The sequence below is a fragment of the Balaenoptera physalus genome (assembly GCF_965194825.1).
Source record: "Balaenoptera physalus genome assembly, chromosome: 17".
NCBI classification, from domain to species: Eukaryota; Metazoa; Chordata; class Mammalia; order Artiodactyla; family Balaenopteridae; genus Balaenoptera; species Balaenoptera physalus.
This window is the reverse complement of record NC_138895.1, coordinates 74,110,369-74,134,992: the sequence shown is the minus strand read 5'-3', so window position 1 is coordinate 74,134,992 and position 24,624 is coordinate 74,110,369. Positions and strand designations below refer to the sequence as shown.

Here is a 24,624-nt window from a genome sequence, read left to right as displayed (position 1 = left end):
GGCGAAGCCATCAGACACCTGTTGAGGCTGAGTCATCCCTATTCACAGGATGTGCCTCACTGCCTGGGTGTAGAGTGTTCAGTGAAGGCTGAGATCCCTGGCTAGCACACACTGGTGCAGCTGATGCTCTCATTCACTGGCAGCTTTTAGGGGAAACCAGAGAGCCATGGTCTAATTTCACTTGCTCCTCATCTTCTGACAGATGGATGTTCGCAGTGGAGTGGTCATGCACATTCGTTCAGGCTCAGGAGCCTTACAAGGAATTATGCTGGGCTTGAAGGAAATCCACTGTTTCATGGAAATTAAAGTGAGTGGTGCTGGCATTGATACGGTATCTCCTTGGTTCCCTGACACTTTCTTCCAGCATACCCAGCTTTGCTAGCACAACTACTGAAGCAAAAGTCCAGGCCACTATGTCAATTCCAGAACCAGCAGGTCTTGTAGATTAAATTTATTCCTTAGTCAATAAACTCTTGATCCTAACTGGCACTTTTGTGTTTGTTAAACGAATCCACAGGTATTGGAGGGTTTATAGAAACTGACTGGTCATCAGTATTGGGGTTTCTAGGACACTCTACATAGTTAAGCCTGTCTCCCAATTGCCTCACCAAAATTTCTATTTAGAAGGAGTTTAGGAGCTACAACACGCATGGGAGGAGAGGGTAAGATTCTTGAAAATAGTTTCCGATGAGTTTTACATAATACTGAGACAGATGAATTTCTAAAAATGGTGACTGTCTGATGATGACCCAAGTCCTTACTTCACTACTGGCACTGTCTTTCTCTCTTTGGATGCTGAATTTACTGAAACATAGAAGTACAAATAAAACAAGAATTGACAAATTCGCCTTGTTCCTGACCAAGCAAGGTTAGAATATGCAGTATGGCTTGGCACTGTATACAAAATGAATCTTTCTTCTTTCCTGCTGAATTAAACTCACCAACCCAGTCACAGATACAGTGGTGGAACTTGCAGGGTGTTCCTCACAGAGGTGCAGTCTACGGTGGTCAGAGCTTACCTCAGGCAGGAGAGTGTCCGGCCTGCAGGCAGGCAGGTAGGTCCCATAAAAGAGATCCAAAAGAAGTCACAACGTGATTCTTTTCAAAGTCTCTAATTTGTCTTATGGAGGGCAGTGCATCAGAGGTAAAGAAAAAGGCAAAAGTTCTTGACTCAATATTTGAAATAGAGCAGAAATATGGGTCAGTGACATTGCTGGGGGAAAAAAAAAATACAGCTCCTTCCTACATTGCCCAGGATTAAATAAAACGGCAGGCATGGTATGAGAGAGTGAGAAAAGCCTTGGATTTGGAACGAGATGAGACTAAAGTTGAATCCTACTTCTATCATTTACTGGCTTTGCAGCAATCACTTTATCTCTGTGTGGCTTATATTCTTTTTCTTCCCCCTAAAGAACCGAGGGTGCTGAGATTCCTAGGTCTGTGGTTGAGTTGAGATGCTGTGTGGTTGAGAGTCCTGGCTCTGGAGCAGGAAGGACCTAATTTGGTGAATCCTGCTTTCAGTGTTTTCTGAGCACCAAATTTTACATTTGCAAAATAGAGAATATGCGGGAAGAACTTAAGGCGTAATAACTGCTAAATAAATAATTGTCACCAAAAACACCAAAGAACTGCTGTTTAATCTTACTTAATCATTGCCAAGTTATGGAGTTTAGAGGGTGTGATATTGTGATTTGTAATAAGAAATGTATATTTGGTCTCTTTCTAGCACAGAGCACCTAAAACCCTTGAGATTTCTTAAGTGATGAGAGTGATAAATGTATCTTTTGTTAAGCTAATGAGGTGACATTTGGGATGCCCCTAGATCACCTAAGGTTGGGGGTCGGTCACCAGAGGAACCAACCCTCTGTTTAGCAGGTTGGAACTTTCAGTCCCATTCCCCTAACCTCTGGGGAGGGGAGAGGGGCTGGAGGTTGAATCAATAGCCAATGACCAATGATTAATCAATCATGCCATGTCATGTAATTAAAGCCTCCATAAAACCCCCAAAAAACAGAGTTCAAAGACCTTCTGGGTTGGTGAACACACGGAGATGCAGGGAGAGTGGCACACCTGGAAGGAAGCATCGTTTCTACAAGGCCATTACACACTCTATTAGCAAAGGAAGTCACAAAAACTTGACCAGATTCAAGGTCAGGAACCAAAGACTCTACCTGGGGGAGTGGCAAGGGTCTAGAAGAGCATGAAAATACTGTTACAACCATTTTTGGAAAATACACTGTGCCATATATGCATATCAGAAGACAAGGGCACTATCATTCTTTCAGGTAGTTGTTCAAGCCCCAAATCAAAATATTATCCTGGGTCTCTGTCTCTTATTTTCACAATCACATTCAATTAATCAGAAAATCCTGTCAACTCAAAACACATTACAGACCTGTCTTCATCTTTAGGACAACCATCCTAGTTCAAGCTGCCATTATGTCCCTCCCTAGATAGCTTTAGTAGCTTCCATCTTCCCTTCTTTTGTTCCTACATTCCATCCTTCGTAAAGCAGCCAGGATAATCATTTCAAGACATGATTCAGATTATATCCCTCCCTGCTGCCAAAATCTCCAATGACAAAGTGGATCACAGTCTAGTGATAAATGGAGCAATTCACCAGGAAGATCTAAAAATTCTAAATGTCAATGAATCTAATATCATCAGCACAAAACATGGAAAGCAAATACTGACAAAATTGATTTGACAATTCTATGCTTACAAATGGAGATTTTTTTCATAGCCCTTTCAGTAATTGACAGATTGGGCAGAGGGCAAGTATTAATGGCACTTGCCTGAATGGGTTACAGGTAGGCTGAGATGCTCATCCTCCTAGCCAGATGGGCTGTCTCACCTGAACTGTTATAAGTATTTGTAAGCATATTGAAAAAGACCGGGAAGCACTGCCTTAGACCACCTCTCAAATAATGACATGTACCAGAATGTTCACTACAATATTTTGGGAGAGTGAACATTTTGAAATAACTAATCTATCCATTGGCAGTAGAATGGAAAAAAAAAAAGTTGTATGTCTACACAATGGATTACATATGTATATTAACATAGATAAATCTTATAAATATAACATTGAGAAAGAAACAGTTGCAGGAAACATGCAATATGATGTTATATATGAAAATGTTAAAAATTCACCACACAATATTGTAATTATTCAAGGATTCATACATATGCTTTAAAAATATAAAGAAAAAAATACAGACAAGCGTGACAGTAAAAGTCACCAAATTCATGCTAGGAATTATGTATTAGAAGGCTGGAAGTAGAGATGAGAGGAAGAAAATTGTAGTAATGAGATCATGAGGGAAATAAAATGGATTTAGATTATTTTTTAATGTTTTATCTCTTAAGGGGCAATGGTACATAGGTTCTTATTTTACTGTTATTTTTACATATGAAAAATAAAAAGAAAGGAAAGTTTTAGCTCAGAGCTTATAAGCTTTTATAAAAGCACATGCACGTATACACAAGCATACATGCATACCTCTTTAGTGGTTTCCCATCAAACTCTTTACTCTGGTTTCCAAAGCACACATTATATGACCTCCGACTTCCTTTCAGACTCAGTATCATATCACTCTCCCCATGCCAGCTTATTCAGGTGCTCTAATAGGTCAAGTTCATTCCTGCCTTTGAACATACTTGCCTTCCCTGGTAACTGTCTGCCTGATACCTTACCATTTAGAATTCAGCTTCAATGTCACCTAATTAAACAGCCTCCCCTGAACACCCTTGAACACCAAGCTTACCCAAGCTAAGGTAGTTGCTGCCATTCTCATCACTTTAGCCTAGTTTACTTCTCCTCATAGTCTATATATTTACTGGAAATGTTTTACTTATTTGATTCCTTCTTGCTTTAACTCCCCTTGTCTAGAACATGAGTTCTATGAGAGCAGGGACCTTATCTGCTTGCATCCAACTGGTCTCCAAGTACCTGGAAGAGGTCTCAGCCATTGAAAGCAAACAATAAGTGAGTATTGAACTGCTAAATGAATGAAGGTTAGAAAACCACAGGGAAAAAATTCAGCGTGCTAGTATTATGTAGTTAGTGTTAGTTTCATATTAAGAAAATTGAAATATTATTTTATTTTAAATTTTAAAAAAGTTTAAATTCTAGTTGACTGTCTTGGCACTGAGATTTTATAAAAAGTGGCTTTAGTTCTGTGAACTTTTATATGTAAATTTGTTGACTTAAAAGACATAGCAGCATGATAAATATGATTAATACTGCTGTATGTTATATATGATTGTTAAGAGAGTAAATCCTAAGAGTTCTCATCACAAGGAAGAGATGTTTTTGATTTTTATTTTATATCTGTATGAGATGGTGAATGTTCACTAAACTTAGTGTGATAATCATTTCATGATGGATGTAAGGCAGATCATTATGCTGTGCACGTTAAACTTATATAATACTGTATGGCAATTATATATCAATAAAACTGGAAGGAAAAAAATTTTAATTTTAACCTGTTTTCAGTATTCACACCATTGTTAATGATATCGATATATATATAAATGCAAATGTTGAGAGACAATGAAAATAAGTAATGATGTTAATGACATTTGAAGTCAAAATTCTCAGTCTATATTCTCAAATTTTTCATTTTGTCCTACCAGAAAGTAGGTAAGCTTTCAAAGACTACTGGGGCCATGCCAAAACAACACAAGGGCCATATTAAAAAGTCTGTCACCGGGGTACATTGTATCCAAATATGGGACAATTTTAGTAAAAGTAAGAATAATAACTGAGCTATACTGAAATACATTTAATATATCAAAATTCATGAGTTCATAATGATACTAAGAAGAAAAAAAATCAGTTGTTACCTTTGGAAATGTTACAGCCATATTATGAAAGCTGGCAAATAAAGGGGAAGACGAACATTTAATCTGTCCTTCTTGTATGAAACATATTTTAGAGCAACTAAATACTTAATAAAGGAAAATTTTTCTTTCCATGTTAAAAAAAAAAAAAAAAAAAAAAAGACACACAAAATAATAGTTGTGAGTTTCAGTTTTACTCAGGGTCTTACTGAGGACTACAGCCTGGGAGACAGCCACTCGGTTACCTCTGAGGAAACTGCTCTAAAGAGGCAGCGAAAAAGTCCTTTTATATATGATTTTTGGCTAAGGAGTACATGCATTCAAGCATACATCTTAGTGAAACTTACTGCTAATCACAAAGAACAGATATCTCAAGTTAACGCTTTTAGTGCTTTTCTAGGAATGGGAAGATGCAAGAATCTGGGTTTATTAAAACTGTTCCTGAGATACACCTCTAACCAGCTAAGGGGCTGCTTAGTCAAGGCACAGGGTGCCCCATATCCTGTTCTTCATCCTGAACCTCCCCCCTCAGGCAACTGCAGTGGCTTATGACTTAACCCTAGTGGAACTGGGGGGTTCTTTGTCCTTCTTTGTTCACACATTATAGAAGGCACTCAACCAGGGCCATCCCAGTCCCCAACCGAGATACATGCACATTGTCCTCGAGAAACACTCATTAGAAAACTATCTGGTACTCAGACCATCCACCCTCTTTATCTTTGGGGAATGTGCCTCTGGTTACTTTTATTTCTCAATGTTTAACAAAGGTAACTCCTACATGAAATATGGAGGTTTTACCTTCAGGAAGGATTCTGTACTGTAAAATTTGGGGTCCTTAATCTCTACAAAAACACAGACCTACAAGGAGAAAGTAAATGTGTATTACAACTGTATTCCTCTGCCTCCAAGCCACACTTGCAGCCAAGTCATCTAAGAATGATGGTTTATTTTATCCTCAAAACTGTGTTGAAGATTGGATGATCCTACATCCTGAGAGAATGAGAGCCACTATCCTATAATAAGTTTTTAGTGAAATAATTTCTCCCTAAAAGCTAACCTCAGTCTTTCAAGTTAGTATTACTCAGCCTCTGTGGACAAACTTCCTGGGTTTAGAAATTGCTCTTCCTATTAGTAGCTGTGTGAGTTTAAGCAAGTTCCTTAACCTCTCTGTGCAAAATGGAGATAGTAATGCTAGTATCCACACCACAGGATTATTATGAAGATTAAAAGAACTACTGTACATAGAGCACTTAGATCAGTGCCCAGGGCACAGTAAACACCACGTAAATGTCAGCAATAAACATTCTTCTCCTATTAACTTTGGGACATTGGCTTTGACCTTTGTGGTAATAAGCAAGAGTTGGTCACTTTCACTCACAGTTTACATAAGATTCTAAACAACTTGACTAAATCTCTTCTGGCTTTTCTGTTGGTGAACTTGTGGAGATGTGGGGAGAGTGGCATTCTCTGAAAGAGTATAGAAGCTCTGTGTCCTTTCCCCACACCTTGCCTTAGGTATCTCTTTTATCTGGCTGTTCCTGAGTTATATCCTTTTATAATAAACCAGTAATCTAGTGAGTAAATGGGTTTTCTGAGTTCAATGAGCTGCCCTAGCAAATTAATTGAACCCTAGGAGAAGATCATGGAAACTTCTGATTTATAGCCAGTTGGTCAGAAGCACAGGTAATAGCCTGGACTTGCAACTGGGGTCTGAAGTGGGGGGAGGTGGGCAGTCTTGTAGGACTGAACCCTTAACCTGTGGAATCTGAGGCTGTCTACAAGTAGATAATGTGTCAGAACTGTGTTGAATTATACGACACTCAGCTGGTGTCCTGAGAATTGCTTGGTGGTGTGGGAATGCCCACCCACCCCCCTACACACACACACACACACACACACACACACACACACACACTGAAATTGGGTCCAGAAAACCGGAAAAACAGCCTTAGGGTATTTCTTCATGGTGTCAACAATAATACTTGAGCACTAACTGTGACTGCATACTTTGTGGTAAATAATTCCTTTCATATAACTTTTCCAGTGCATCTTCAATTACTTCGACTAGGGTGGCTAGGGGTACTAAACATCTGGTTCTAAACTACCTCTCTACTTTCTCCCCTTCTCACTTCTCCCCTTATACTCTGTGCAATTGAACTGTCCTCGGAAAATAATGTTTCTAGATCATGGGAATTCCCTAATAAAGTTGTATTGAACTGAATTGAAATGCTGAAATGATTATGATATCATACAATTGGGTTTTATTATATAAGCCCAACCACTTCTTTTTTTTGTTTTTTGTCTTTTTACTAATAAGTCCATCATTTTATTGCTTTTTATTTTATTTTTTTTATGTTTGGCCGCACCTCGTGGCTTGCGGGCGGGCTCTTAGTTCCCTGACCGGGGATCAAACCTGCGTTCTCCGCAGTAAAAGTACAGAGTCCTAACCACTGGACCGCCAGGGAATTCCCTAAGCCCAACCACCTCTGATCTCTGAATCTTTACTAAGCTTTCCCTTTAATTCCAAAGCATTTTTATCTCTAAAACCAGATATGGATGGCAGTTGGAATAGAAAAATTTCTTATGGCTCTGTCCTATTATCATGCATTCTCAAGTTTTTGCAGTTTTAATTAATTACTCACATACTAAACAGTGAACCTTTATTTTGTGCCAGCCTTCAGGTGTACCAGTTCAGAAAGAAAAGTCTTCTCTCTCCTGAGGGATTTCAAAATCTAGTGGAAGAGACAGATATATGAAGAGAGAGAGAGTGAAAAGAAGATTTTAATGTAGGAAAATAAGTGCTATGGCAGAGATAAACGTAAGGAGTTCATACATCGAGTTCAGAGATCCAGAGGAGGGGCAACTAATCCAGTTTTGGGCTAAAGTAAGATTAGGCTGCCACAGAATACAGAAAGCTTCCCAGTAAAGGTGACACATGCTGAATGTCAAGGATATGGGTAGAAGTAGTCCATACCAATAGAGGTAACATTTCAGACAAGATGAGTTATATGTGAGAAGGCAACTCACTTGGGATCTGCAATAGTTGAAGGATGGATCATTCTATTTCCCTTTTCCAAAGGAGAAAAAAATAGCTCATTATCCATGACAGAGAAGTAACATTCTGAAACTCCATCTGGTTCAAATGCCTAGATTAACAAGCAAACCATAGCCAGTCCCAGAGAAAGAAACTGATTTGCCATTGGAATGCCCCCACTTGGTTCCCTATCCAGACTTCCAAACAGAAGCCATTTAACTTTCTCCAACAGGAGACATTCAGTGAGATGATCTGGCTTCACTTCCTTTCCAGGGATAACTTCAGGACCTGGCGTAAGAGGAGCCTGGAAGTTCTGCAGTAAGTCGATTTGGCTGATGGTTCTGTGTAATCAGGTCATTAAGCTTTAGTAACCGGACTCTTACCACAAACCCAGGACCATGCCTCAGGCTCAATTTATAGTGCAGCTTTCCTTCATTCAATTGTTTATTCCACAAATATTTTTTGTCACCATTGATATGCCAGGTACTCTAGTAGGCATGATTGCTACAGTGATAACTAAGTTTTGTTCCCTCTCATTTAGGAAATCACAGTCTCTCTTTGATTCCTCTGAACCTGATGCCTTGTCTTAGTTTCCTAGGCAGTTTCTCTGCAAACTTTTCCAGGCTCTGTTGAGACCTTCTTGAGCTCTCAAATGCCATTCTAGGATTGTGGTTCCTATGGCTAGATCTCTTCGACCTTCTGCCAGCGCTCTAACATTGCATTTCACCCACTTATTGCTGATCTTTTCTCTAAGCAATCTGAATTTCCTCTTTTTGTATTTATCCTAGAGGACTTGTCTAGCTTTCAAGTCATGGTCCTCTTCAGGTTATCCCCTCCTACCACAGATCAATACCTGGTCTTGGGGCTCAAGGTCATTGGGTGAGTTAATGAAGATTTGGCATTATTATTTCACTTAACATCTATTTAATGAGCACCTGGTGCGTGACAGGTGTTTGTTACATGCAAACTTCAGTTTCTCCAGATGGAATATTAACAACTGTCCCTTGGGTTGTTATAAGAATTAAATAAGAGTATATACTCCTGTTAGGTCAGGTCCCCTAGAAGCAGAGCCTGAGACAGGGATTCATATACAAGTGATTGATTGATGGAGTGCTCTCTGGTAAGAGAATGAAGAAAGCAGGATAGAGAAGGGAAAGGAGCTATACAGAAAGTAGTTTCAGATGAGGTCTAACTATGGCCTAATCTTTTAAGGAGATCAAGAGCATAAACTGCACCACAAAATCTGTCTTGGACTCTTTCCTCAATTCAGGACTTGAAGGCAAGTGGTGATGGGGGAGATCATAACCTCAGGATCTCCAAGAAGTAGCAGCAGGTAGAGAAAGCTGTAGGTGAAAGCTATGAGCTGAAACACCCACAACACCTGGGGGATGGGTACACCAATCCAACAGGTAAAAGGGATCCCAGGGAACCTGGGTAGGGTACCAACATGATTTGCGATAATAATCTTACAGTGGAGACAGAGAAGGAAACAGGTTATTGTAAATTGGTGGAACTGCTAGACATAAGCATAAGAGTGGGAGCTTTCAATGCTATCTGCCAACCAAAGGCGAAGAGCAGCTTCTTGGAGGATGATGTAACTGAATGGAGCTTTGAAGGATAAACAGGAGGTAGCAAGGCAAAATCAAGTGCCACATGTGGTCCTTAAAGGTTCTGACCAAAACCATCATCCAAAATTGACTCCTTTATTTCATAGCCCTACCTGACAGTGAGACAGGTTTCTGTTGTTAAAAATCCAGAACTTGCCTTCCGAGTGTCATTAGGGGGCAGCATGACAAATCAAGATTTGATGTTGTGAAACCAGGGTGAAGTTCACTTCTTCCCAGGCAGTCATCCAAACACTCTGTTCATGCTAACACTCTTCCAGCAGGGCCCAAGAAGGGCATACCACAAATGCGTAGATTGATATCAGCATGTGCTGGGAACAGCTCCAAGCTCAGCTTTCAGAAGTTTGTAAAGATGTCCACGAGGCACAAAGCAAAAGATATAGATTGGCTTGACCCTGGAAGAGGGAACAAACATACTGTTCTTGTAGGGTGTTGCCATTTGATTTTGTTTAGGGGCCTCTCGGGCAAATGCAAGGACTGAGAGCATCTCATGATTCAAAAGGTGGGAATCAGAGTGAGGATATCTTTTTAAAACCCCAGCTATTCTATGGATAAATTTATGGCACTTTAAAAATGAGAGCAAGAAGCAGAGAGATTAAGCTCAATCTTCAATGCTTCCGACTGGGGAAAAGGCATTGATTCACCCATGAGATTGCTAATAGCAGGTGTCTTGTGTGACTTATGCCAACAAACAAAGTTGTTTGGGCCCTAATCCTTTTCCATCTGTTCCATAACAGGGAGAGGAAACAGGAGAGGTTGTGAATAATTCTAGAACTTCAGGATCCTTTTCACCCTGGAATGTGGAAGTCCCACTTCCCCCTCACTGACTTGGTGATCTCTCGAAGATGGTGGGGCTTTCTGGGGAGGCAGGTTACTCCTCAGATGTGGATTCTTTCTCATCTCCTGTGATCTATGCTGATGAAGCTTCCCAGACTTGAAAGGAGACAGGGGGGTGCTAAGCATTGCTCTCAGTAGGGACATAATGGAAAAATCCTTCTGTTCCTCCTTTCCTCTGCTTACATGGAGTTGTGCCCAGGTTTCCTCCTGAAAGAAGCTTCCTGTACCAGCCTGGGCAGAAGTTTTGGGAAGAGCAGAGCTGGAGGACTGCGGCAGAGAGAACAATAACTTCAGCACACCTACTCTATAGGCATTTTCCGAGTACATTAGTATTTGCCAGACCTGGTGCTTTTTCATGAGTCTGAACTTCCAAGCATATTCCAGAACTTGGGAAGGGACCATTGGTTAAAAATCCATTTTAAAAAAGTATTTTGACTGCTTACACTGTGCCCGCTATTAGCTGAGAAGGGGCTCTAGAAGATTAGGTCTTCTTGATGGGAAAGACTGGCAAAGGTAGTAGGAAGAATACCAAACCCAAATCCATAGTAGGTGTCCAAAGCCCATAGCACTTCCTCTGCCCGCGATCTGCCCATGGATATAAACTGGCTATGAGTCCCTAGGTGGGTTGTTCAACTTCTCTGACCATCAGTTTCTTCACTTGTAGGACAAAGATAATGATATTTGTGCTTCCACCTCTACAAGATTGCTGTATCATATTAGACAACTTTGAAAGTGTGACATAAATGTTGTTTTATTCTTATTATTATGCAAAAAACCATACAAAATACAAGGAGACATACATATTCTAAGTGGTACTTGGTTCTTCAGCAGGTAGGTTACTATGAACTGAGCTCCTGGGGTACTATTTGAGCTGATCCTTGAAGAAGAGAGAGACTGTCAGCAGGTAAAGATAAGAGATAAATGTAGCTCAAGTGAAAGGAAGTATGCGTGTTAGTTTCCTAGGCTGCCTTCTAAAAAAAGTACCACAAAATGAGTGGCTGAAAACAATAGTGATTTATTTGCCCACATTTCAGGAGCTTCCAAGTCCTAAACCAAGGCACCAGCCAAACCATGTTGACTCAAGGTTTTAGTTGAGTTGCTGGCAATTCTTGACCATCCTCGGCTTGTAGATGCCGCACTCCGGTCTTTGCCTCCACCAACACGTGGTGTTTCCTTGTGCGTCTGTGTTCAAATTTCCCTCATCTTATAAGAGCGCCAGTCATTGGATCAGGGGCCACCCTAATCTTGTATGACCTTATTTTAACTTATTTACATCTCCAAAGACCCTAAGTAAGGTCACATTCATAGGTATCAGAGGTTAGGATTTGAACATATTTGGCAGGGGGCACAACTCAACTTGCAACATTATGTGAACAGAATTCAAAAAGAGGGAGGCACAAGATGCATTCAGAGGAACAGTGAGTAAATTAGGAAAAGAGCAGAAAATGTGTCGGATGAGTGCGGAGCGACAATTCCAGAACTGAATTGCAGTCAACAAACAAGTACCACGCTAGGAGCTGGGAGCATCAAGATGAATAAGACTACATCCTTAGAGACATTTTATGTAGCATGGAACACCTTCCTATATAGAGATAACTATACTCCAGGTGGTCAGGGCTCTCATGGATTGTGACACAGGAGATATATGGTCTGGGAACATAGATTATGCCTCTTCTCTCTTACTCATGACTGAATGTCTAGAACCTAGTTTCTGATACACAGTGGGCACTAAATAAATACTGTTGAATAAATGAATGGACATCTGCTTTTATAGATGAAGAACCCAATTAAGAGAGTAACTTGCTGAAGGAAGCATATAATGACAGTAAAGCTGGCATAAAACCTGGCCTAATTGGCTTCAGAATCCATGTTCTATTGACTATTTTGCTGTCTGTTTGAATACCTTCTTAGCTCAGGAGAGTTTATCGGCCTGGCCATTGTTGTCTATTTTCCACTGTATGTTGAGGTCAGATAATACATGGTATCTTGACTTCCTGAGACCACAGGCTAGGTTGTTCATCAGGCATGCCATTTGACAGAGCGGTGGCCTTGATCTGGCTCCACTCCCTCAAATGACATGCTCACTTTCTCCCACAGATGTTAGGCAGAGCCTAGAGGACACAGTGACATTTGGCATCTGCAAAAGGCCATTGTAATTCCTCCGTCACAGGCACTGTCTTTCATCCTTTTAATATCCATTCAGAATACTGCCATATCCTGACCCTGTGCCGCTGGAGATAAACAGTGTTCAGCAAGATAGGTTTGCCCCCAGGTATTCATTACTGAGTTGGGAGATAAAATGGAATTCAGGTTCATTAGGTAACAAAATCTCAGGATCACAAAGAAACTTAAAGTTCATCTGATTTTATCTGTTTTAAACAATGCTTGAAGCACCACTCCCCCATTACCACTGAACAAACACATGCACATGCACACAGACACAGACAGACAGGAACACACACACACACACAAATACACATAGGACTGTCTGCAAGACTCTTCCAAATACTTAGCCCACAGACATAACCACACACAGAATCTTGGCCTTTTCCCTTTGAAGACAAGAATAGAATTCTTTTTGACCTAATAAGAGTAGTTATTATTAGGAGGGAAATTTAATATTCTAAAAAAAAATTTGAACAATAGGCAGATTTACCCACATTTAGCAGAGGCAGCCAGGAAAAAGAAAAAGGTAAAAAAAACAACAGGGCTTGTTCAGCATAGATAGTAAAAGAGACAAATTAAGAAGAAATGGTCATTACTTCCAAATACTAAAGAGACATCAAATAAGATTAGGAAGAAAAAGAGAAGAAGAGGAAGGAAGATGTTAGTGTGAATCAACACTCATCCGAACCTGCTCCTTCCTTGGTGAACCTCGTCTTAGCTAACGGTGACTCCATTTAACCCGAGCTCATGCCCCCAGTTAGGAAATCATCCCTAACTCCTGTATTTTCCTTACATCTGTAATGCGATCAGTCAGGAAATCTTGTTTTCTCTAACTTCAATATACCGTACACTCATCACCCAAACCCCTCTCGCCACCCCCATGGCCACAATCCTCCCCAGACTCCCCATCCTCTCCATCCTAGACCATGTAGCCGTCTCCCCACTGGGCTCCAGCCTTCCGTTCTGACTCAGCTGCAGCCTGTTTTATACAGTGCAGCCAAGCCAGTCCTTGAAAACGTAGATGTTAATATATCACACCTTTACTCAGAACTCCCAACAGTTTTCCAGCACAATTAGAACCGGGTCCATTATTCAAGGCAAGGCCGACAAGACTGCATAATGTGCTCTGGCCCTTGTGTTCCCCCCATTCCGCTTTCCTCCCTGGTCCCTCTGCACCGCCCACTGTGGCTTCCACCACTGAACACACTGCTCTCGCCCTCCTCCATCGGGACCCTGGGGCTTGTGTTGTCCATGCTAAATCACACCTCTCCCACGTATCCAAATGGTTCACTCCCACACTGTGTTCAGATCTTAATAATCATGTCATCGCAAACCTCCCCTAAGCACTGAAAAAAGAAAAAAGAAGAGAGTCTTCCCCCCATCATTCTCTATTTCCTTATTTTGCTTTATCTTTCATCATAGCACTGATCAGTACCTGCATATATATTTGTATGTAATCTCACACAATTAGGATATCAGCTTATGAGGACAGATATGTTATCCATTTCGTGTTCACTCATGAAACTCCATTGCCCAGGAACTGCTTGGCAATGATTAGCACAGAGCGATTGCTTAGTGAAATGAAGACTGCGTTTAGGAGCCAACATGCAGTTCTTGACTCTTTTTTTTTTTTTAACATCTTTATTGGAGTATAATTGCTTTACAATGTGTGTTAGTTTCTGCTTTATAACAAAGTGAATCAGTTATACATATACATATGTTCCCATATCTCTTCCCTCTTGCGTCTCCCTCCCTCCCACCCTCCTTATCCCACCCCTCTAGGTGGTCACAAAGCACCGAGCTGATCTCCCTGTGCTATGCAGCTGCTTCCCACTAGCTATCGATTTTACATTTGGTAGTGTATATATGTCCATGCCACTCTCTCACTTCGTCCCAGCTTCCCCTTCCCCCCTCCCCGTGTCCTCAAGTCCATTCTCTAGTAGGTCTGTGTCTTTATTCCCGTCCTTCCCCTAGGTTCTTCATGACCTTTTTCTTTTTTTTTTTTTTTAGATTCCATATATATGTGTTAGCATACGGTATTTGTTGACTCTTTAACTTCGATCTTAGGTGAGCTTTTCCTTTTCGATGGTGAGAATGTCCCCAGAAGTTACAGAGCTATTTCCTTCCTTTCCAAGAAACTCAGTGGGAAAAAAAGATGTCTTTTTTTTCCCATTTTTTCCAATGTTTCAGTACCATTGGACTAATGGGCCATTTGCTTAGTCCGGAAACAATCTCTGTGGTCAAAAGATGAAATTAACTGATTGGTTAGACCAGATCCTGCTTTCACCACTGGAGGTGGGATTGGTCAATCCCCAAGCCACATGGACTTAGGGAATGGGAGTGCTGTGACTCCCCAAAAGAAAGCAGAGATGTTGCTACCAAGGGGAGATCCAGGTTCTATGAGGTCTAAAACTTAAATTAAGAAAATGAGTATAAAACTGCAAATGCAATATTAATCATAGGGCACTGGAAGTGGCCTGTGTGTGTGTAACAGGCCCCGAAACTGAAAATTGTAGCATCACGGCAAGTCTATTTTTGGGAAAGAAAAAGTAAAAAAGAAAACAGATGTCTTCACAAGGAGACTGAAAGGGAAGAAAAAATGTGGACCAGCCAGAGAGACCATGCGAGAGGAGGGCTTGATTAGAGACAAAAGAAGGACAACTGTCAATTAGACATGACAAAGCTTCCCTCTCTTCAGCTGAACACTTTTCCTGCTCAATGCAGGAATTTTCAGTGCGATTTCCAGCCAGGAAGAGAGGAATGCGGAATTTGGTCTTAAGCTGTCTGTTCTTACCATTGTCTGCAGCTTGCTCTGAAGTGACTTGTGGAAAGAACAGCTGTGTGTCCCTAGTACAGCTAATCCTTTTGGAAAAAAAAATAAGTTACATAACATAAATGTGTTTAGCTCAATCTCCGCCTCCCCCATAATTTAAAACATCCCGCAGGATGTCATGTTTGGGTAAGGTGTGAATATTAATGATGAGTCCCAGCACTATACATCCAGTATCTCAACACACGGGGAGAGGGGTCTCGCCTCCTGGGTCATGGATGCTTACCCTGCAATTCGGGGGGAATTGGTGGAGCTGAACATGTACCTAGAAACACAAATGGACTCGGCGCTCAAAGTCTGAGCAGCTCTGTCCTGGTGAGTTCATAAAGTGTTACATTGGTGAACTTGTGTAGGCTGTGAACGTCGTCCTACAGAGGTTGGGCGAGGCTGCAAGGGTATTGATAGGGACCTGGGGGAGAAAGCAAGGAAAAGAACGTGCGTGGGCCAAGTGTGAGGGCTGCACTAAGAACTGGCCCCTGCAATAATGCCTGATGACAAGCACCTTCTACATTTGCTGTGTTTTTCTGAGCTCTTTCAGATTACAGACATTAACGTCACACACTCACGAACAAATAGAGCTCAGAGATCATGTGGGTCAACTTCTTTATGCAATCAAGAATAATCTGAGGTGTCGTGATGGTGGTCCCATGTATGAAGTGTCTGCAATATGCCAGGCAATATGCTCAGTGCTTTCCATGAAATATTTCTAATCCTCAAAACAACCCTCCCCCTAAGATATTATGATGCCACTGTATAGCAAGCAAGCAAGCAAACAAAAATCTGTCCAGAAGTCACAGGGAGAGTAAATAGTTGACACAGAGTTCAACCTCTCATCTAAACCCAAAGCTCCTGATTTCCATGAGTAATAGATCCTAATAATAGCTTTATTATTATGATTATTATCACTATCTATAATTAGTGAGCTCCACTGTGTGCCAGATACTGTGCTAAATGCAATGTGTGTGTGTGTGTGTATTTACACATGAGAAGACTGTGACTTTGATAATCTACCCAAGGTAATTTATCCAAGGTCATTAGTCAATATTTGATATGTGAACCCTTGTTGTTCTGACTCTAGCGATTAGAAATGAAATGCTTTGCTTATATTCACTCACGGGCGGTGTTGAGGCTCAGAGTGTTCCTGAGGACTTGGTGATGTGGACAGCTGGGCTTTTCATGGCCAGCAGCCTGGCGGCCAGTGCTACAGAATTTATGATAGGGTAGCTTAATGGGGAATGCCTCCCCAGAGGACAATTTTACACTTGCCTGATGATTCCAAAGTAGTTGACTCTGAACCGGACCAGTGGGCCCCTAAACCACGCCATGCCACAGCTACATGTCATGAGCTTTGCTTACTCCATGGTGTTCAAGTAACCACAGCCCTTGGGGGGATGTGTAGCTGATCCCACGAGCTGGCTTCCTTTCCACTCTCTTGACTGTTAGCTCTTCTGTGGTGGCCAGAGAACAGACTGCCTCAGCATTTAGATTCGAAAGTGCACATTAGAGTCCCACGTGTGCTGGCCAAGGCACGCATAGCTCTGCCAGTCTTGTATTTCGTGTTCATCCAGCTCAGAGACGGCAACTCATCGAAGGCAATGGAGGACTCATTGGATGTCCTGGGTCTGAGGAGTTGATCCATGAAACCCCAGAGAGAAACGTGACATGATCTGAAGTACAGAACCTTGGCCGATGCTTTTTCAGGAACCTCCCTCCAAAGAGCTGGTTTGAGATAAAAATGGCATCCCACTTGAGAAACCCTTATGTTGGGTCTGGTCAGGGCAAGAGTCCAGGCATTCCAGGAGTCTGTGGAAGAAAAACTAGATTTTCACTGACTTGAGGCGTGGGTTTCAATTCTCATTTCAAAAGAGTCCAAGATGAAAGAACCCTACCAGCTAATTTTAGAGCAAATGGTTTTATCCCCCTGATTGACTCAAACAGGGAAGAAGAAAGGGAATTGAGAAAAAAAAATGGAGATCTTGACTTTAAAACCAACTAGGCCTATGAAGCCGGTGCATGCTATGATTTTATTCTTCAACATTTGAGGTAGAACACTCCATGATTGGTGCTATGCAGTAATTTTGCTAACTCATATGAAAACAAAGCCCCTCGGATGTGCCTGGGCTAACTGATTAACTAACTAGGAGGTGGTATAAAAATCCCTCTGTATCTTTAGACCTGCTTCCTCTTCTCTAAAATTGGAAGATGGAATCAGAGAAAGTTAAGGGAAAAAGGAGCTTAGAAATCATCTCATCCCCAATCCTTAAGCAGCAGAGATGTCTGAAGGTTACAGGATTTGTACAAGGTCATATAGCTAGTTCGTGGCAGGGATCGGACTAAAACTTCGGTGTTCTGAACCAAATTCATTACTTTGGCTTTTTTTCTTTAAACCAAACAGCTTCAGTCCATCTTTTTTCAGAATTCTGTGGCATGATTGGAAGAATATATTTAATGAAGTCACTACCATGGAAGATTTGAAAATCTGGATTTTGAAGCACTTTGCAGATGGAAGCAGTATTTGCCACAAACCACAAGATTAGAAGGGTGATACCTCCTCCTCAGCCTTTGGGAGGTCTGGCTCTGGGAAGCCCGGTCACTGCCTCTGGAGAAACCAGGACAGTCACCCTCAGGCATCAGGGAGAAAGAGCCACCAGCAACTGCCCTCTGACCGCCCTCTCACCCGACACTGCGGTATTGGGGACGGAAAGAAACACAATCCTACCCAGGCTTCTCCATCTTGACTGTGTTGGATCTGAGCTCCCTTTATCTCTCTAGGGCTTAGAGTCTAGGGCCTCTGGGGATGACTGAGGAAAAGATGTTTCCAAAGGATTAGAGAACATGAGAATTGAGAACCAAAGAGGGGCGAGTGTTTCTTCACTTGTTTTTCCCCACCTTCCACTGTAAGGTGGAAATCTGATCAGCAAACTCCCCATAACAAAGTGCCTCCCGCAATGCGCATGCCTGGCCCTGGTTCCTCCAGGTTTACCTTCTGCCTTTTCTCCCTCATGATGTTCCCCTCCTGGGAACTTCATTCTGCTCCTTACAACAGCCCTACTGTACCTTGCTCAAAACTCCTGGGGAGCTCTTGCTCCCTCTGCCTGGAATACTCACCCACCTCCTCCCCAGCACTACCACCAGCATGCAGCCGTCTACACATCACCTCTTCAGAAGAGTCTTCACTGACTACGGGGTCACCGCCCTCCTCTGATCCCCAGGGCGCACTTGTGCTTACCCCTGGCAGAACCGATACCACTGTATTGCTATTATCTATTTAACTTAAGTTTTCTTCAATATACATACCGTGAACTCCATGAGCTCAGGGGGCAATGTGTGTTTCATTTAACATTTCGTTCCCAGACCTTAGCACAGTTCTGGGTGTGATATATTTATTAGATATATAATATCTAACCCTTGTTAGATATTTAGTGGGTAAATGGATAACACCTAACATTTATTGAATGCTTACTGTTTGACTATCACTGTTTTAAAGGCTTTAAGGCTATTATCATCAATTCTTTGAACAACCTTTGAAGAAAATGCCATTATTATTTCCACTTAGTAGAGGAGGAAACGTAGGCTAGGGGCCTTTAAAAAGCGTCCCTAAAACGACATGATTAGTAGTGGAGAAGGGAATGGAAAGCATGAAGTTTGCCTTGAAAATCCATGCTCCTACTCACTTTATTGCCTGGTTCTCTCATAAACTCTGTGATTTCCCTGGGACTTGGCACAAAGGGAACGCTGTGCTAGAAAGGGTCCCTTTCAGTACTACCATGCTATCTTTGTATGACTTGATGCTGGGGCGTGGGGTGTGGTGGCAGTAGAAACAGATGCTTCTTAAGCATCTTCTAATTGACAGAAATGGGTCTCATGTCTCTGCCTCCAGGCCCTCACTTCAGTGAAGAACTCCCCCAATTCCAGTTCTGATGATTTCTGTGAAGAACAAAATGTTATCAAGGTAGGCCTGGGGCATCGTGTGTCCAGAATTTCCCGATAGTTAACAACAAACTCCATCTTGTTCATAAGAGTTCACCACAAAGAAAACCCCATTGCTTTTATGGTGTTAGTCAGGGCAGAGATTTGGGTCAAATAGGGGTGGAAGTACTTTATAAGAGAGAAAATCAGATTAGTTAGGCCTCTATACACTTTGGCTTTATTTCCTCAAGGTTTGTTGAAACCTCTCCCATTCCTTTCTATCTGACCACTCCTTCCCTATTCACCTGGATGGGACTTGCATGGTAAAGGTGAGACTTTACACAAGCCCAGAAACACCAGGGAACTGAAGCAATCATCCCTGGAAAACAAAACACATGCCCCAAAGAAGCAGACTTCATGGGAGTCAGACAAATCCGGTTGGGTGGATGTGGTAACTTTTGTTTTTTACTCTCTCCCCAGCATGCTTTCCCACCCCCATTCTCCTGGTTCAACATACATCAGGGGAATGAGCTAACTCCTTTTGTACTTCAAGGCCTGGTATCCATCAATTACTGGTGCCATCAAAACCGTAAGTACATAAGAGCTCATTTACTTAATATATATTTATGAACACCAATTTCCTGCCAAGGGTGTCCATCAACTGATTGGGATAACGGTGCATTTAAATCCTGGGAGACTGGTGCCCAATCAGAATATAATTACAAATCTACGTCCAAGGAAGAATTTCCACAGTCAAGCCTTGGATTCCAATTTTGAGATTTACATTGTTCCTTTTAATTACATACCAACTCTGTGGTATGTAGGTGTGCCAATCTGGATTAAGTCAGACACCAGGTATAGACTTTTTTCACCATTAATATTACTCCTCAGTGTTAAGATAGTTGATATTTTAACAAATATTTTCATAAGAAATATCCTTCTAGATGTCAGACCTGCCCAAAGGTAGAATAACCTGCCTTGAGGAGTAGTGAGCTTCTAGTCACTGGAAGTGTTCAAGCAGAGACTGGATGACTGTTCGGTTGAGATAACTGTACTGGGAATTCCAGCATTAGCCACTTCTTTAGACTGAAATAATGACACAATCAAGAACTAACAGATTCTGTGTTATATCACGATTTCATTTAGCTGCAAGAAATGCAATGCCTAACAGCAACATAGAGAAATGCAAGGTTATATGTTTAATATTTCAAGAAGTCCACAGTTAGGTGCTGGATAAGCTGGTACATCGATGCTATCGGGGACTCGCGAAGTTTCTGTTTTTTTGCTCCATGATCATGAGTCAATAGACCTTATCCTCATGCTTATAATAATGATAAAGTTGTTGATGATGATGATGATAGTATTGACACTTTGTAGTTTTAACCATGTGCCCAAACTGTTCTAATTGCTTTCACGCATTTACTCATGGTTATAAGAGGGCAGTAGTACCACAGACCTCACATATGTGTTCCAGTTAACAAAAAAGGAGTGTGTGTGGGGAGAGAAACTAAAGAGGCAAAAGAAATATTTTATCAGTACAAGTATTTCTAGAAGCCCACCCAAAAGAAGTCTGCTTTAGTTCTACTGGACAAAAGAGTCTCATATGACCATCCTTAGCTGGAAGGAGGCCAAGGGAAGAGGGACCCTGAATGGAGGCTGGGTCAATGCATGAACTGCTCCTTCCACGTGAGCTACGCCTTTTCACATCCATAATGTCAACTGATCCTTACAACAACTCTATACACCAGATACCAAAGGAAACTGAAGAACACAGAGTTTTAAGTAACTAGTCATTTAGGTATTAATTTCCAAAGCTGAGATGTGAATCCACCTACACTGACCTCAGAAACTGTGCTTCCACACTTGTCACTACAACACAAGGCTACCTCCCTAGATTGCTTTTAGTTCCCCTCCCTCCCTGAAATTCGATAACGGAGATGTGCTAGTCACCTTGAAATAGAAGACGGAGTAGAATTACACGGTGGCAAGCCCAGAGTCAGTTCTTTCCCTGTAATGGCTTTCCATGAATTTGCTGGATCCACCAAAGGTCTAATAAGGTGAATGCTCAATGCCACTTAACCAGGCACAAGTTCAGGCTGGCGCCAGAATGAAGAGCACTCACTGTTCCTGCCACTGCTGAGCGAGGCACAGATTCTCTAGATGAAAAGTCATTCTCTGGGAATAGGTCAGATCTCTTCAAAAGTGCGTTGCACATACCGGGTCATAAGAGGATCACTCATGCAGCCCCAGATTAACATCATATGTAGCAGTTCGGTCACCTGACGGCGATGCTCTTTCCTAGGTTGTTTCATCTGGCTTCCCATGAGTGGCATAAGCACTAGGAAAATCCAGATCACTGTCAGATGGAGACATTCGCTTTTTGGCAGAGGCAGAGGTATCAGCTAGGCTATTCCTGCAGGATTTGTAGGTTAATAAGGCTAAAGGACACGGTGATGACTCTCTGTCTAAAATATTTGCTGTTGCCCTAGAACCACTTCTCCCCATGGGGAGGCAGCACAGCGCAGACATAAGCACAGGCTGACTTGGATTTGAATCCCTGTCCCCCAAGCCCCACAGCCTTAGCTGTGCTATGTAAACTCTCTCAACTCATATGGTTATTTTGAGAATTAAACAAGGTACTACCTTGAAACCACTCAGCAAGGTGGTCAGCTGCATGGAGTGGAGAATCAATAAATGTGGGCTGCGATTCACTATTATTACTGTTGTTGTTGGTTCCATTATTATTTTTCAGAGTAGGTCTTGAGTTTCTTACCATCTGGAGGACAAACCCTGGAAAGATTCCCAGGTATTTCCAAGGTGAACGTGAGGTCCATGGATATGGATTGCAGGGTTGAGGCATCTAAACCAGTATTTCAGTAATTGAAAATTAAAGCTGGAAGTCTGTTTATGCTGAGGTCCACAGGCTACTGGACCTATGAATACTTGTCCAGCATCTGAAAGATCTTTAACATTAATTCTCTCTACTAAAATGACCCAGTAGTGGGAGAAACACTCAGGACCAGGTGATAGGGGTCTCAAAAATCAACCCCTGGGTCTGGTCTATTTCTTCCTTAAAAAAAATAATTATTGCCCCCACTGAGATGAATAACAATATCAACCATTAACCTTTCTTAAAACACTTAGACACTTAACGCTATGTTCCGCTGACATTCTAAACCTACGTGTATCAGCACACGTGAGTCTCACAGTTAGTTCCTTGCTGTAGGTTCTATGAGCCTTCCTCTGAAAAGAGACAGAGACAGACAGAAATTGAACAACTGGTCCAAGGGTACAAAGCCTGTTAAGGGGCAAAGCCAGGCTTTGGACTCAGTTAGCGATGCTCTAAATGCAGCCCCTCTCTCTGTTTTAGTGCCTTCCGAAGGTAGGATGAGAAGCAGACCTATATGAGCTCCCTCTACTCATCACTCTCTTCTTTACTCACTTCTCTCCAGCCATTTTGGCCTCTCATCATTTCCTAGGACCCATCAAGTTTGTTCTCACCACTGGATCTTTGCCTTTCCTTTTTCCTCTAACCTAGAATGAATTCAGGGGTCCCTCAGAGGAGAGAGTGACTCCTGAGAGGGTACATTTGTCACAGAATCCAAACTTTAAAATTTAACAAAAACAAAGGAACAAAAATTCTTGTGGGCAGTAGTATAATGTGCTTGTTTTAAAATAGGAATACATTTCCAGTTCTTAACCCCCCACCTCCATCTCCCAAAGAAACATAAAAAATCATCTGTAAGCATCCTTTAGGTTATCTATTCATCTCAGTTTGCCCAGGACAGTCCCACTTTATGCCTGTATCCTTTGTGTAATTAAGAGCACTCCCTTTCACTCTCAAACAGGTCTCAGTTTAGAAAATATACAGTCACCCTGTTTATAATGGGCATTTCTGTCTCCACTATCAGTTTCCAAAGTAGAGTACCTCATTAGTTGAAATTCTTTCCAGCTAGCAAGCAGGAAAAAAGAATACACTTGTTTGTATCCAAGCCTGTGCTTTTCAGAAGTCTAGACGGCTCTATCCTTAAGTGACTGGAAAACCGTTCCAGCTCTGACACCTCTACACTCACCGCCCACCAGCTATTCTCAACTCTTCTATCAGTTATTGCCTCTACCATGAAGTTGATAACAATGGACTCACATTTACAAGTTTATTTTACACACGTTTCCCTTTTGTATATATACTTTTATTGTTTTCATTTTAAGAAAAAAGATTAAGAGCTAGGTTTTCCTACTTCCTTTTATTGCCCATGGTGTCTAGCACAAAGCTACACACAAACTAGGGACACTACAAACATTGATGGAAAAGACAAAATATAAGAAGGAGAGAGAGGGACAAAATATAGAAACAGGGAAGGAAAAAAGGGAGGAAGGGAGGAAGGAAGTTCAAAATATATTCCTGCAACACCAAGACTAAAGGGAAACCAGCAAGTCCCTTATAACAATGACTTGTCTTCATTCAGTGCAAACAGATGCATTCCTAACCGTGGTTATTCTCTGTGCTACTGTGAGCAACGTGCATTTCTAGACCGAAGAGTCCAGGCAGGCTGGACTGTATCAGGGTTCATCTTATATTAGCTACTTAGGACAAGCAATGTGCCTTTCTATTTGGAAAATCTTAGAAGCCCTCCAACTGAATAAAGGATGAAAGGCAATTTGTTTAAAAATAGGAGTGCTTTCACCAGGGACTGCTTTCTCCAAGAGAACTAAGTTTCTTCACAAACAACTACAACACAGAGGTTCTTTTCTAAACCAAAAGCCTTACTGCTGCCTGAGTCTGTGCCTTCTCTTGACTAGTGTAAGAAAAATAAGGATTTTCCATTTTTTTATAAGTTTGATTTGCAAATAGGATGAGTGTTTATCAGATGAAAAGTGTTGCTTCCCTGTTGATATCAAGTTAAGCATCTCCAATGAAAAAAAAATAGCATCTTTTCTCAAATGTTGATGCTTTGTATTTATAACAGGGTTCTATATCAGATTGAAAAAACACAAAATTTTGTAATTTATGTCTATTTCTTTATACTACATGAAAAGTGGAGATTTAAGTAAAATCACTTAAATATGATCATCTATTTTTCTCTTTACCCTTCAACCATTAATGAAATTGTTTCTTCATGTAACTCTGATTTTATTAATTCATTTGTATGCATACGAATTTCATTTATTATTTAATGAGTAGTTACTATATGAAACTAACAGTATGTAAGAGCTGGGAAAATAAATAAAAAGACAAAATTCAATACTCCTTCATGATTAAAACACCAAACAAATAGGAATTGAAGGGTACTTAGCCTGATAAAAGCCATCTACAAAAAGCTCATAACTAACAGCACATGCAAGGGTGAAAGAATAGAGTTTTTCCCTCTAAGATCAGG

At 41.3% G+C, this 24,624-nt stretch overlaps 1 long non-coding RNA gene across 14 annotated transcripts in view; it reads left to right on the top strand.

The window, feature by feature from the left end:
* The first annotated feature begins 3,732 nt into the window (after positions 1–3,732).
* Positions 3,733–24,624, top strand: part of LOC309647108 — a 111,768-nt gene continuing 90,876 nt past the window's right edge. For 11 of the 14 annotated variants that reach the window (XR_014255795.1, XR_014255796.1, XR_014255797.1 and 8 more), the window contains exons 1-4: positions 3,733–3,777; positions 3,893–3,988; positions 19,218–19,289; positions 19,727–19,835. This is a non-coding gene — a long non-coding RNA (uncharacterized lncRNA). Of the gene's footprint in view, positions 3,778–3,892; positions 3,989–8,152; positions 8,198–19,217; positions 19,290–19,726; positions 24,315–24,624 lie in introns of those variants that run through there. The other 3 variants (XR_014255806.1, XR_014255808.1, XR_014255807.1) reach the window with 3 other exon arrangements.